This window comes from Gambusia affinis, linkage group LG10, assembly GCF_019740435.1.
Source record: "Gambusia affinis linkage group LG10, SWU_Gaff_1.0, whole genome shotgun sequence".
NCBI classification, from domain to species: Eukaryota; Metazoa; Chordata; class Actinopteri; order Cyprinodontiformes; family Poeciliidae; genus Gambusia; species Gambusia affinis.
This window is the reverse complement of record NC_057877.1, coordinates 27,752,403-27,765,660: the sequence shown is the minus strand read 5'-3', so window position 1 is coordinate 27,765,660 and position 13,258 is coordinate 27,752,403. Positions and strand designations below refer to the sequence as shown.

The following is a 13,258-nucleotide window of genomic DNA, read 5'->3' as shown; positions in this document are numbered from 1 at the left end:
TGTCTCTTACTCTGCAGTTATGGAGTCACAATGTCGGGGATCATGAGCGCCCCCTGCCATGAGGCAGGAGAACTGCAGGAGCTCGCCTCCAATCTGTTCTCTGCCGTTTCTGATCGCTCCTCAGCGCATGAAACACGTTACACACACAGCTGGTGACAAAACACACTGAACATTATATACATGAGCTAAATTATGGAAAATCAGTTCATACATGAAATGTTTTAAACTGTTTTATAGGTGACATACAGACAGGAGGAGCTTGCTCTCATAGAGTGGCAGTTAACCAGAGGATGATCAATCCCAGGAGAGGATCGGCTTCCTGCTGCCTCACCTGCTGGGCTTCCGAGTGTTTGAATCTGAAAATGCAAAAATTCAGCGTTTTAGAGAAAAAAATAATCAGAATTGGTAAAGCTAAATGAAAAATAAATACTTTTCAATGCAAATCACAGGGTGAAAATAGCAATATAAATTATTTTATCATTTTATTTTTCCATTATGAGAGGGGAGGCTCTGGCTCACTTGCCTCTCCTGACCGCACGTCACTGGATTTTAGATTTAATATTGTAACTTTTTGCACTGTGATTAATGAACTTTGTAATTTTCCTGGCTGTAGAAACATCTGCAGGTGTGAAGTTTAGTTTCATCCCCTCATTCTCACTGAACTGTGATTCATCAGCATTTAAAACTAAACTCATTAGGAACATTTTGATTTGTGATCAAATTTACTCAAAGGATTTACCGAAAATGATCTTTCGGTTTAAATCAAATCAAATCAGATCAAACTTTATTTGTATAGCACATTTCAGCAGCAAGGCATTTCAAAGTGCTTTACATCAAATCAAACTCAAAGACACAATGCAACATAGAATCAACCATAAAAACAGAACATCAAGTCAGATTCTGTCAATAAATTTGCAATTGATTACTTTTCAAATACAACTCTAAACAAGTGGGTTTTTAGTTGAGATTTTAAGGAAGTCAGTGTTTCAGCTGTTTTACAGTTTTGTTTAAAGTTTGTTAAAGAGGGAAGAACATAAAAACATTTGGTTTAAAAATGATTTAATTTCATAACTTTATAATTCTCTTTTTCTGTTTTGGCTGTGATGTAAATGTTTTCAGTCAGTTGGCGGCTGAGGCCCAGCAGGCGGTTCACCAAATCCAGCATAACCCCCGACAATCCCCGTCCAGCCAATCAGCACGCAGCCCGGCCCGCTGCTGGCAGAACCCTCTGTGTGTGTGTGCGTGTGTGTGTGTGTGTGTGTGTGTGTGTGTGTGTGTGTGTGTGTGTGGGTGTGTGTGTGTGTGTTTTAGTGAGAGACCAAAGCATTGTTATTGAAAGTTTAAAAATACAGTGATGAGCTCTGAGAGTGCATCTGTTTGTTTCTCAGCAGAAACTCGATCTAAAAGACAAAACGGTTTGTTTGGAGGTTTTTATGATCCTATAATATAATATATAATTTATTCTGGAAATACAGTAAAGAAAAGCAAGTTTGCCAAAAAAGTGGAGCTAAACTACAAAATCTTTATAAAGTATGTCAGTGGTAACATGCTTGACCAATGCACTGCAAAAACACAAAATCTTACCAAGTATTTTTTATCTCGCTTCCAGAGAGAACATCCTTAAATAAAACTAAACTAACTTACATACAAGTAACTTTTAGGGAAGGTATAGGAGCTTAATTTGACTCAATAATCACTAATATTGATGAAAAGGTTCTAGTTACACCAGCAGATTATAACAAAACATTTGAAAACGGTAAGCAGATTGAGACGATCCCACAACTGATTTGGGGTCAAAGGTCATTGAAAAGTTGCAAAAAGTACCTCAAGTCAAAACTTCACTCAGCTAAATAAAATGTAAGAATTGGATTTATGAAGCCCAGCTGAAGTAGATAAAACAGAGATAAAACTTATCTCTGTTTGGTTAAGATTGAAAACTGTTTAAAAAAAGTTTTAAATTGTAAATAAGGTTTCTCTAAAAATTAACTTTAAATAGATTTCTGATAGAAAATATAAAAGAATACCATCAGGCTAGCGCACTAGCAGCTCTCGATGTCTGAGCAGATTCTTTTTTTTATTTGTCTTTTGATAATTATTGAAACAAGAACTTCAGAAAATGTTTTACAGACAAAGTTGTGTAAAATGTGAGTGAGGAGAGCGGCGGCGTGAGTCAACCATCATCAGCTCTGATTGGCTCTGAGTGGCTTCGAGTGCCGCGTCCATCCCCGCCGTTTTCCAGGGAGCTTAGGAGCGTGTGTGTGTGTGTGTGTGTGTGTGTGTGTGTGTGTGTCTATAGCTTCTACTGTGTGTGTCTCAGGATGTCTGAGTGCAGAGATGTGTTTGCAGAGACACATCAAGCCCCCGAATGCCCTGGAAAGTACAAACACATACAAGGGCATGAAGACGGATGAGTGGCTTTGAGTCTCCATTCAGCCAGAAGATGAGGGTTGAACCTGCAGCTGCTCCACTGAAGTGTCCTTGAGCAAGATGCTGTATTTTTATATCCCAAAATGACAGGAAGTGTTGAATAACATGATTAAAGTGAAGCTGCTTTCATTTGGACCCTAAAGATATGGCACCTTCTCAAAACGCTGGAACTTCAGCTCTACTTTCAGTTCGTTTCCATTTAAGTGTTGCAGTCTGAGTGCATTTCTGATCATTCCTGAGTTTAACATGAACAATAATGAACAGATGGAAATATGTTTGGTTTTTTTGCTGCCTATTTTTTCACCACAACATGGATATGAATCAATCCGTCATACTTTGCAGAGAAACATGCATAAAAAAGGCAGAAATAAAAAAATCAAGTTAAGGAGAAAGCACAATCAAAATATTGGTAATAAAACGAGGCTTAAAGTTCAGATATAAATCAGTTAATCAATCAATCAAAAGGATTGGGAACTTAATGCAATCTTGTAGATTATTGAGCACAAGTGAGAGGCAACTTTAATTAATCTATTTCTAATTTTATTGTATTTGTTGTGAAGAAGATGCCTGTTAATTTAAATAAAGGAAGAAAAAATATATATCAATTTAGATATGTTGCAAATTAGCGACATTAGGCATATTTAGACAATAGTGATTTAACCAATTATCCTCAGGGGTTTTAATTATTATATCAATGTTGCTAACGGAGCTTTAAGCTAAAAAGACAGAAATAAAAAAGATCAAGCTAAGTAGAAAGCACAATCAAAACATTAGTAATAAAATTAGGCTTAAAGTTCATTAATCAATCAATCAAAAGGTTTGGAAACTGTAAAAGCAACGTTGTAATTTAGCACAAACTGGAGGTTCAAATGTTCAAAAGAACTAAACGGTCGTCTAATCTCACATAACAGCCGAGATTACAACAAACTACCAAACTACCAGGTGATATTCCCACATGTTTACATTTAGAATAATAAATAAAAATCTTATCATGACAAGAAATTTATCACAATAATTTATAAACAGCAATAATTCTCCAGCCCATAGTGGACACTTTGAGCTCAAATTTTAACCTTGAAAATGTTTTTCATTGGAGAAAAAAAAAGGTCAAAATGAGGTTTTGTGTTTACAACATTAAAAAAAATAGTAATAATCATTATAAGAAGAAAAAATGGCCCCATTTCCTCTTGGCTGAGAGGAAGTGTGTGCGACTGGCCCCGCCTCTCGCTGGGCTGCATGCATACCAAAGAGCCAGTAAAGTGAAGGAGAAAAGCTCTGGGTTAATATTTAACCAGGTTATGTAAAGACAGGCAGATTATGAGCAAACACATGTACAGCATAAACTCCCTGAACTCGTCTTCACTGTGAGGCAAATTACAATCAAATAGTTTACAAATAATAATATTTTCCCTCCGAGCGATGGATCCGTCTTTAGTCATTAAAAGGTGAATATTTCTTTAGTTTTCTGAAGGTCTTTTAAAGTTTTTCTCTCCAGATTAATTACTTTTTCCCTCGTTTTCAGTTCCTGTTATTACACCTTAATTTTTGTTGTTTATTTATTTAACAGAATAAAAGAAACTCTTTGAAATAAGAGTAAAGATTTTTGTGGCATGTAAGTACGAGTTAAACACAACTTTTTATCATCAGTATAAAATACTGAAATACTAGAAGGAAATTTTCATTCAGTTAAAATCAAAAATTCATCCGCAGGTTGTAGAAAAAGTCAGCAGTTTCTAATTTTCTTTGAAATTTAGCTCCAAACTTCAAAGTTTCACTGAAGGTTTTAATATAAATTTTTTATGAGAAATTATAATGATCAATTAACAAACCGAAAGAATTAAATTATTATAAATCTTTGAAACCCAATTTGTTGTTTGTTGAATATTTATTTGCAATAACAAAAGCAGGAATCTTTATTTTTTCCAAAACTATTTCTAAAATCTCGTTTTATTGTTTTTAACTCTAATGGTTTATTATCTCTCATTGGTTGAAAAAGAGAAAATAAACAATACAAGATGGTGATAAAAATTTTTCCCCATATGTATAAAAACTTTCAACAATAATTTGCTTTGAGCAAAACTCTTAATTTTAAAACGTTCATGTTTTTCTTGTGCTTCATTTTTCAGTTTCATTTTATGATTATCATCCTCTTTTCATATTTTCTCTCACCTGCAAAAAGTTATTTTGGAGACTTAAAAACAAGTAGTTTTTTATAAACAATAGAAAATGACTGGCCATCATCTGATTACTTAGAAAGCTTAATAACAATGTTTTAACATTCAGTTTTTCACTAAACAAAGGTAAAAACTGCTGTGGATAATTATTATCTGAATCATTTAAGCTTAATTATTGTCTAAGTTATTAAAAAAACATTTTTTAAATGAAAAACTTTTCTTCTTCCATCAAATATGCATGAATTAACCAGAACTCTTTCAAATGATTGATTTTTTAAAAACTTATGTCCTGAATTAGTTTGGTAGAAGTGAGTCTGGGCTGATGTGGCTCCTCGTTCCTGAACTCATTTAAAGTTTCAGCAAAAACCCAAATATAGACAGAACCGCCAGTTAGCTGAGCGTATTCGCATTCATGGATGTCTGTTAAAAAAGAGAGAGCTGGTTTTCTTTTTGGCCTAGTTGGCATTACTCGCACCATGTGCCACAGAGAGTGTATGTGTGTGTGTGTGTGTGTGTGTGTGTGTGTTGCTGTTTTGTATAGAAAGTGCTGTGTGCAGGGGAACGGGGATTTGGTGCCATCAGCACGGTGATGTCAGCACACAGGAACAAACAAAGCCCGACTCCAAACCCTCTCCCAGCTCTCCCTGCTACCCACAATCCAGCTGGGAATGATGGAGCCCGGCTCTGGGGGCCCTCTGCTGTTAAAACACACACACACACACACACACACACACACACGCACACACACACACACACACACACACACACGCCTACATGTTAGCACAGGTTTTTACACATGCAGAAGCACAGAGAGGGACATGCACACTCTGTTGATTTGAGTTTAATTTGAAACTTAATAACTATTACATGAAGAAGAAACTATGGACATTCAGAGCCACATAAAGACGGTTACAAAGTCAGCCTTTTATCACCTGAGGAACATTTCCACAATTAGAGGACTGATGTCATAGTAAAATCTAGAGCAGGGTTGTCCAAAGTGCGGTCTGAGGGCCATTTGTGGCCCTTGAAACAATTTCACGACTGCAGTTAAAAGAATGGGTCCAGGGTGGGTTTTTTGTCGCTTTTCAGCAGGAAATTGTTCATAAAAAGTTGAATTCTTCTTTAATGGAAAGCATTAGGCATGAGATATTTTTTGATAGTTGTGTTTGTTTTCATTTTAATTTCATAGTAAGTGGGGCGAAAACATCCAGCGACATTTCACTTAAACAAGACTAGACCACATTAATTCTTCTATCAAGCTTTTCTTTGGAAAAAGTTCTTGTTTTTGTTGTTTGGAATAGACCAGTTTATTTCTAGACTGAATAAATGGAAAAAAGTCTTTAAAAATGAATTAAGATGATAACTTGCTTCTTTATTGCTTAATTTGTTGCAGAGAAGATATAAAAAAGTCATAAATATGGCCGCTGAGTATTTTCAACTTTGGGATTCTGTTAAATGATGCAAAACGTTTGGACACCCCTGATCCAGAGAAACTCATCCAGGCGTTTGTTTGGCTGCATTCATTACAGCAGCAGCGTCTTCACAGGTCTGATCCAGAACGCTGCTGCTGGAGTTCTGACTACAACCAGGAAGTTAGAGCACATCACCCAGTCCTACAGTCAGAGAATAAACTTTAAAATACTGTTCGTTTATAAATCACTGAACAAATCTGGAATAAAGGAATCTGAAAAATAGTTGAAACACTGAACTCCTTTACATCCAGACTAAAAACACATCAGATTAGAGCTGCTTCTGAACATTATAAACGAAACACAGATCAACATAGTTGATGTTTATTGATGATTTTAATGATGGCATTTAAATTATAATATTTGTTACTGATTTCACAATTGATGACTGTTTGACGTTTTTATGTTTTCATGATTCTTTAAACCACAAATAAACTAAAATCTAGTGAATTCTTAATAACAGTTTTCTTATTTGCTCCTTTGTAATCTTGAGTTTATATCTTAGGCACAATCTTTACTGAAAGATAAAACATCCATAAAACTATTAAAACCATAAATATAAAACCAGAGGTACTGAAGTAAGAGTAGTATTACTTTGCTTTTACTGAGGTAAAATTAAAATTTTAATCAAATATTTGATAAAAAAAAAAGGTTGATTTAGGATTGAGTAACTGACCACAACATCTGATTTAATATTTAAATTTATGTTATCAAATGATGAAGTTATGCCCAAACTCTGGTATTTACAGCCTAAAAGGGGGAAAATAAACAAATAACAAATTCAAGCAGAACAAACAGTTTCAAATTGTATTTTTTCCAAAATTAAACATAGTAAATTCTTCAATGCTTTCATATAAATATATTGTGTTTGTCAGATTTATCTCAAATCTGTTACATCCACAATCATAAATCAACAAATCAGACAAAAACACTAATAAAAGTAATTAGAGCACAGTTAAAATTCAAAACTAGCAATTATTTGTCTCATACATAATCAGTCATAAACCAAAGATTACATGTATTTGACTGACACAAACACAGCCGGGATCTGATCACATCTGCCTGTAATCTCAGTAAAGTTAGCAACAGATCAGCAGCTGGAAACAAACACAATGCAGGAACTTTACCGTCGTTACATTTACTGGAGGAACTTTTGGAAAGAGTATTTTATTTTACTTTTACTTATTATAATCATGAAGTATCACTACTCTTACTCCAGTAACATTTCTGGATTTTATACTCACTGTGATTAACTTCACTGAATCAAAAACAAATTATTTGAACAAAAAAAAATGCACCAGACAAAGACGCTGACCGTTTGTGTCAAAGTGATACCTCTTGTTTGTGCACCATCTTTGTTGCTCTGACGTTGCTGGAGTCTGTTGCACCATTTGAAAGTCAAATGGAAATACGGAAAACACGTAACGTTTCCAGTTTTCAGAAAGGCCTCAGTTTGTCTCACCAAGCAGCCACATGCTTTGCAAACAGCAAACAGGATTTTACTGAACTGAACTTCATCCCAATGCAAACACTTTACATATAATTATGTCATAATGGAGAAACCAGCAGAAAAATGACAATGGCAAGGAAGAAGAGAAAAAAATGCTTCAGAAAGATTTGATTTGTTATTGGAGGTAATATTGCTCATTTTGAAGTTTAGTTTAGTTAGTTTCATAAAAGGTTTCATTTTGATGCTCTTAATGTCAACTGTTTGTTTGCTTTGTCTCATTTTAAAATCATTCAAACGAAACAGTTTATGCAGTTTCACCTGCAGTCACATTTTTATGCTTATTTTAGTCTTAATAGTTTAAATATGTCCATTTCTGGAGCAATTTATAAGCAAAAAAATTACTGATTTAGACTTTTAAATTCTCCAAAAAAGTATTTAGAAAAAAACTCTATTCAGTTATACTGAGGAACTGATCAAATTATCTATCATTTAATATTTAAAAATTACATCGTCAGACGGGGTAAAATATACAGTTAAGATAAAACGTGATTATTTGTTTCTAATCAGATCTGATAGTTTTCAGTTGACTCACTTATTTTACTTTATTAATTTTAATCAATTCTCTGATTGCAGATGAAAGTCCATCCCTGCAGATATTCTCATGTAGATTATGTAGATTAATTCTAACTCATAAAGATCAACATCTTCCTTAAACCTCATGTTTTCTTGTCTTTCCCATTTTTAAATGTGGCTAATGAAGTAAATCTCTGTATCACATTATACTTATTCATAAAGTTCATAGGAAGTCATGGATTAGTAATTAAATTCACCAACATTTGGATTATAGTAAAATAAGTAAAGCATAATTTGCTCTAAATCCTTTCTATACAAATAATTATTTGTTTTTTTCCCCCAATGAATAAATAAATAAATTTACTCAATAAAGGTTACAATTTTGCAAAAAAAAGAATAAACATTGGGCTGCACAGTGGCGCAGTTGGCAGAGCAGTTGCCTTGCAGCAAGAAGGTCCTGGGTTCGATTCCCGGCCCGGGGTCTTTCTGCATGGAGTTTGCATGTTCTCCCTGTGCATGGTGGGTTCTCTCCGGGTTCTCCGGCTTCCTCCCACAGTCCAAAAACATGACTGTCAGGTTAATTGGTCTCTAAATTCTCCCTAGGTGTGAGTGTGTGTGTGAATGGTTGTGTGTCCTGTTGGCGACCTGTCCAGGGTGACCCCGCCTCTCGCCCAGAACGTAGCTGGAGAGGAACCAGCAACCCTCCTGACCCCATTAGGGTGAATAGAAAATGGATGGATGGAAGAATAAACATCTTTACTTTTTAATCAGTTTTTATAATGTAACATTAGATGAACTTTACTGCATTTATCAAATGTTTGCTGTTAAACTATAAATACGTAAATGATCAGTCGTTTCTGCTTGTCTCTGCTTTAAACGCCTTTATGTCGCTGCGTATGCTTCTGTTTATTTCTGCAAATTTTTTATTTTATTTTGGGGCAGTGCAATGGGGGGGACTTGGTGCTGTGGTACTGCAAACTATTCAGATGATTTAAAGGAGGAAGTTTGTGTGTTTCCACTGCAGCGGTGAGCTCTGTGTCTGCAAGGAGAATTTTCAGAATATTTCTCGTAGTTTAGTCGTACGTTTACATAAATTCGAGCCTCAGCCTCAACTTTCTGCAAAGAAACTTTGATACAGTTCACGCGGGCGGGGCGGGGGGAAGAGTCAGCAAGTTGCTCGCCCTGAACTGTATTTGTTGCCTGGTAACACAACCTTGGATCAGGAAACACTGGGAGCCATTGTGAGCGTACAAGGATTCACAACGATCTCTGACCTTTTAGTCTCAGCAGCTTTTCACCAAGGCCGAGTGTTTTATAAATCCGTCTCCTATCTGTGAATTCACCCACAGCTTCGCTGATAAATACCACAGAAACGCGCTTTGTGAGCTGATCACGCCTCAGAAATAAATGTACAGGTGGCAATCAGAGCGTTCTGTTTGTCTATATGGTGCCGCAGATCATTTCAGCAAAATCTTCCACATGTGGATAGAAGAACCCAACTGGGCTCAAATGTTCCCAGGGTCTTTGCTTTTTTGGGAAAAATAAAAAATGAAAATTAGACACTGAAAAATTCAATGTGGCAGCCATTTTTCAAGGAAGATATATGTTTCCGCTAAATTTGCTAATATTTATCACAGATTAATACTTTTGGTGTCGAACCAAACACAACTGGACCCAGAGAAATCATATTTACTGAGTTCTTTTTCCCAAGATGGTCACTATGATTAATGATAATGTTTTTGCACTAAAATTGCCAATTGATTTAATAATTTTGAACCTTGAGCTTTTCTTTTTCACTGCAAAAACTCAAGGTATTACCAAGTATTTTTAATTTAGTTTCTAGTGCAAATATCTTAGTTCACTTAAAATACGACAAAACAAACTTCAAAGTAACTTTTCAGTAGAAGCTTGTTTTAGGTCAATCCTGATGAAAAGTCCCAGTTTCCCCAGCAGGTTTTCATTCATAACAAGATGTTTTTCCTACATTATAAGTGAAATAATCTGCCAGTGAAACAAGAATGTTTCATCAATATTGACCTAAAATGAGCTTCTCTATCTTGCTGAAAAGTTACTTAGAAGTTAGTTTTGTCTCATTTTAAGTGACCTAAGATATTTGCTCTAGAAACTAGATCAAAAATACTTGGTAATATTTTGAGTTTTTTCAGTGTGGACCCAAATTCATGAGTCAGTTTCTCACTTTGTTTTTTATTCTTTTCCAGTTACGTAACATGAGATTAAAGACGCGCCCTGGCAGCGATTGAACCAGACGGCAGAAACTGGGACCAGGTTGGTACATCACACACACACACACACACACACACACACACACACATATACAGCGGTGCCTCGGAGGGCAGCGTTCGCGTCCAGCTTCCTGCGCTCCAAACTGAGCGTGGCTCGGTGTTTATGAAGTCAGATGTTTGGAAGAAGGCCAGGCTTTGTTCCAACCAGACAGAGAGAATCTCTTCCTTCTCGCTGTGATGAACGAGAAACAGGAGCATCACCAGCATGGATCCTCTTTCTGCTACAAGTGTCTTCATCATCCTCTTCCTCCTCGTCGTTCTCTCAGCAGACTGAGTGGAGAAATGTCGAATCAGGATTCTAAAATGTAACGGCTTGTAAAATGACCTTTGATCTTTTCGTTTCTGTTCGCCTTACAATCACAGAACTGATTGCATTTTTCTCCTTTTGTCGTCTTCTAAACTCAGTCAAAGCATCCCCACTGCATGATGCTGCCATCACCCTACTTTACACAATGTGTGCTAGTTTTCCAGCATGCAGGGAAAGGAGTTACATTTCAGTCTCATGTGACCAGAGATCAAAAGGGATTTTTCTCTCTTATGTTGGTTTGGAAAGGGTTAATATTGATGAGGAGTAGAGCAACTGGAAAAAAACTGAATTCTAACTTTTTCTCCAAATTCTGACTTTAATTTCAGAATATGGACTTTAATTTTGACTTCAATCTTCTGAGATCAAAAGTCAAAATTATTTATTTCAGAATTCAGACAATAAAGTTAGATTTTATTTTTTTTTTAGTGTCCCTAATCCTCTTAAAATCCTAATAAAACACACTGAACCTTGTGTTGGTAATTTGACAAAATTGAGAAGAGTTCAAAGGTTATGGAGCCACTGTAAACGTCCAGGCCAGGAGGAATGTGTCGACTTGCTGTCAACTATTTGCTGCTTTGTCATGAGACCACAGAGCGCTAAAACACGTAAAGTTGTCTGTTTCACACCTCGTGGCCCCCGCCCTCCTTCCTCCTGGCCCCAGCAGCAGCCGGGCCAGCGGTCCTGCAGCTGTGACCAGAACAATAGCATTCCTCAGGTTTTAAACGCCTGGCACTTAGATTCCTAACAGCAGATTCCTGACGGGGGAGCCGGGGGGTTGCTATGGGACGCCGTGTGAGGAGACGTACAGCTGTAAAGCGCTCTGTGATTTGGCTCTTTTATGAGTGGGGTGGGTGGGATTCCTGCTCATGTTCTTTATTTCTCAGATGTGGCATTTTCAGCAGTTTATTTTTAAGAGGCGTCCTGCTGCTCCATCGTGTGTTGATGGAGGCACCTGTTAGGTCAACATGAGTCTGATTATCTGCTTTTTAGCACATGTGGAGCAGCAAACTGCACACATGTGCTGGAAACGACACATCAGGTGTTAACAGAAGAAACAAACCAGGGTTGTGTTTATGGACTCACCTCAGTTCTGACAGAAAGGACACGAAAACAGCTTTTCTTAAAGCGGATCTGTTATGCAAAATTCACATGTTGTTCTTTTTTACACTTATATCTGGATCTCTACTGCTTATAAAAACAAAGCAAGCGCTTAAAGAAACAGTCAGCCTGTTTTTTGGCAGTATGTTCATGATTTTTTGGTGTTTAGAAAATGAGCCGTTTCGAAAACCTTCCAAATGTAACGGCACAAATTAGTAGGCAGGGACTCGTTACCTAGCAACCACAAGCTGTTACCAAGCAACTCTAGCTGGCTTTACGCTGTACAATGGCTGCTGGAAAAGACAAGAGTTTTGTTGTTGGCCTTAATCTCAGAATTCTGTCTTTAATCTCCAAATTTGGATTTTTTCTTCTCCCTCTTCTCCCTGGTTTTACCGCTGTATGTGCTGTACAATGGCTGCTGGAACAGACAAGAGTTTTGCTGTTGACTGACCATCCAGAAACCACTTGCTGATTTCTGGTAGGTTGTGCAGGAGGCTCCTCTTCTGCTTTTCAAAGATGTATGGTTGTATAATCATCTGTTTGCAGCCATTTTCACGTGCGAGTGTAAGCGATGTTGTCCTGCCATATTAAGAAAATAAAAATGCTAAGAATGCAGTCATAAAATTACAAGAATGAAGTTGTATATGTTTTTTTTTTTCTTGGAATATGTCGACTTTATTCTTGTAACATATTTTTATTTCCTCATATACTCATACATAGAAATGTCAGTGATTTGGTACAAAAGATGTAAAGAACATGTTTAATATCATTCATAAACTTATCCTAACCCGATTAAGGATGTTTAGTAGTATATGTAGCGTTTATTCTGCTACATTCCCATTAGCATCTTTAAAAACCTAAAACATAGAAAACAGAAGTAGAAGCTGACACACTGCAGGCCTCGCTACATGTGAGCTTCTCTGGTGGTTTAAGTTCACACAGCCAAACTATCAGCATATCTGAAATAACCCCCAAAAATAACGATTCTCTCATTAACCACGCCTGTTTCACAATTTAAATATAAATGAATCTAATTTAGAAAACCTCGGGTGCGATGAAGGAGACTCATTTAGAGCCAATCTAAAATTAATGAGGGCATCTGGAGAGAGGGGCAGAGTGGTGAGGGGCCCTGTGTGGCTTAACAGATACCAGAGTTAACAAGCTACTGTACTTTAAACCCTGCAAAATCCCCATTCATTTTGAATTAGTACAGTGTTTTAAAGGGTGAAGAAGAGCTTTAGCGTTAGCGCTAACATGCTGCAGAGACATTTCTGATGTGATTTCTATCCTCTTGGAGCTAAGCTCTATTTAAGTTGTTATATAGCATTTCTTCCTATGCCTCTGTCTGGGACTTAAAGATTAATCATGATATTTTTTGACACTACGGTGATAATAAAAGTGACAAAAAAACCTAATTTATTACTTTATTTTTAAGGTCACAGCAATTATTGCTCCCC

At 36.5% G+C, this 13,258-nt stretch overlaps 1 long non-coding RNA gene across 3 annotated transcripts in view; it reads left to right on the top strand.

Moving 5' to 3' along the window:
• LOC122839189 overlaps window positions 1-13,258 on the top strand; it is a 167,349-nt gene that overhangs the window by 136,790 nt on the left and 17,301 nt on the right. For all 3 annotated transcript variants that reach the window (XR_006371999.1, XR_006372001.1, XR_006372000.1), the window contains one exon: window positions 10,313-10,379. This is a non-coding gene — a long non-coding RNA (uncharacterized LOC122839189). The remainder of the gene's footprint in view (window positions 1-10,312; window positions 10,380-13,258) is intronic.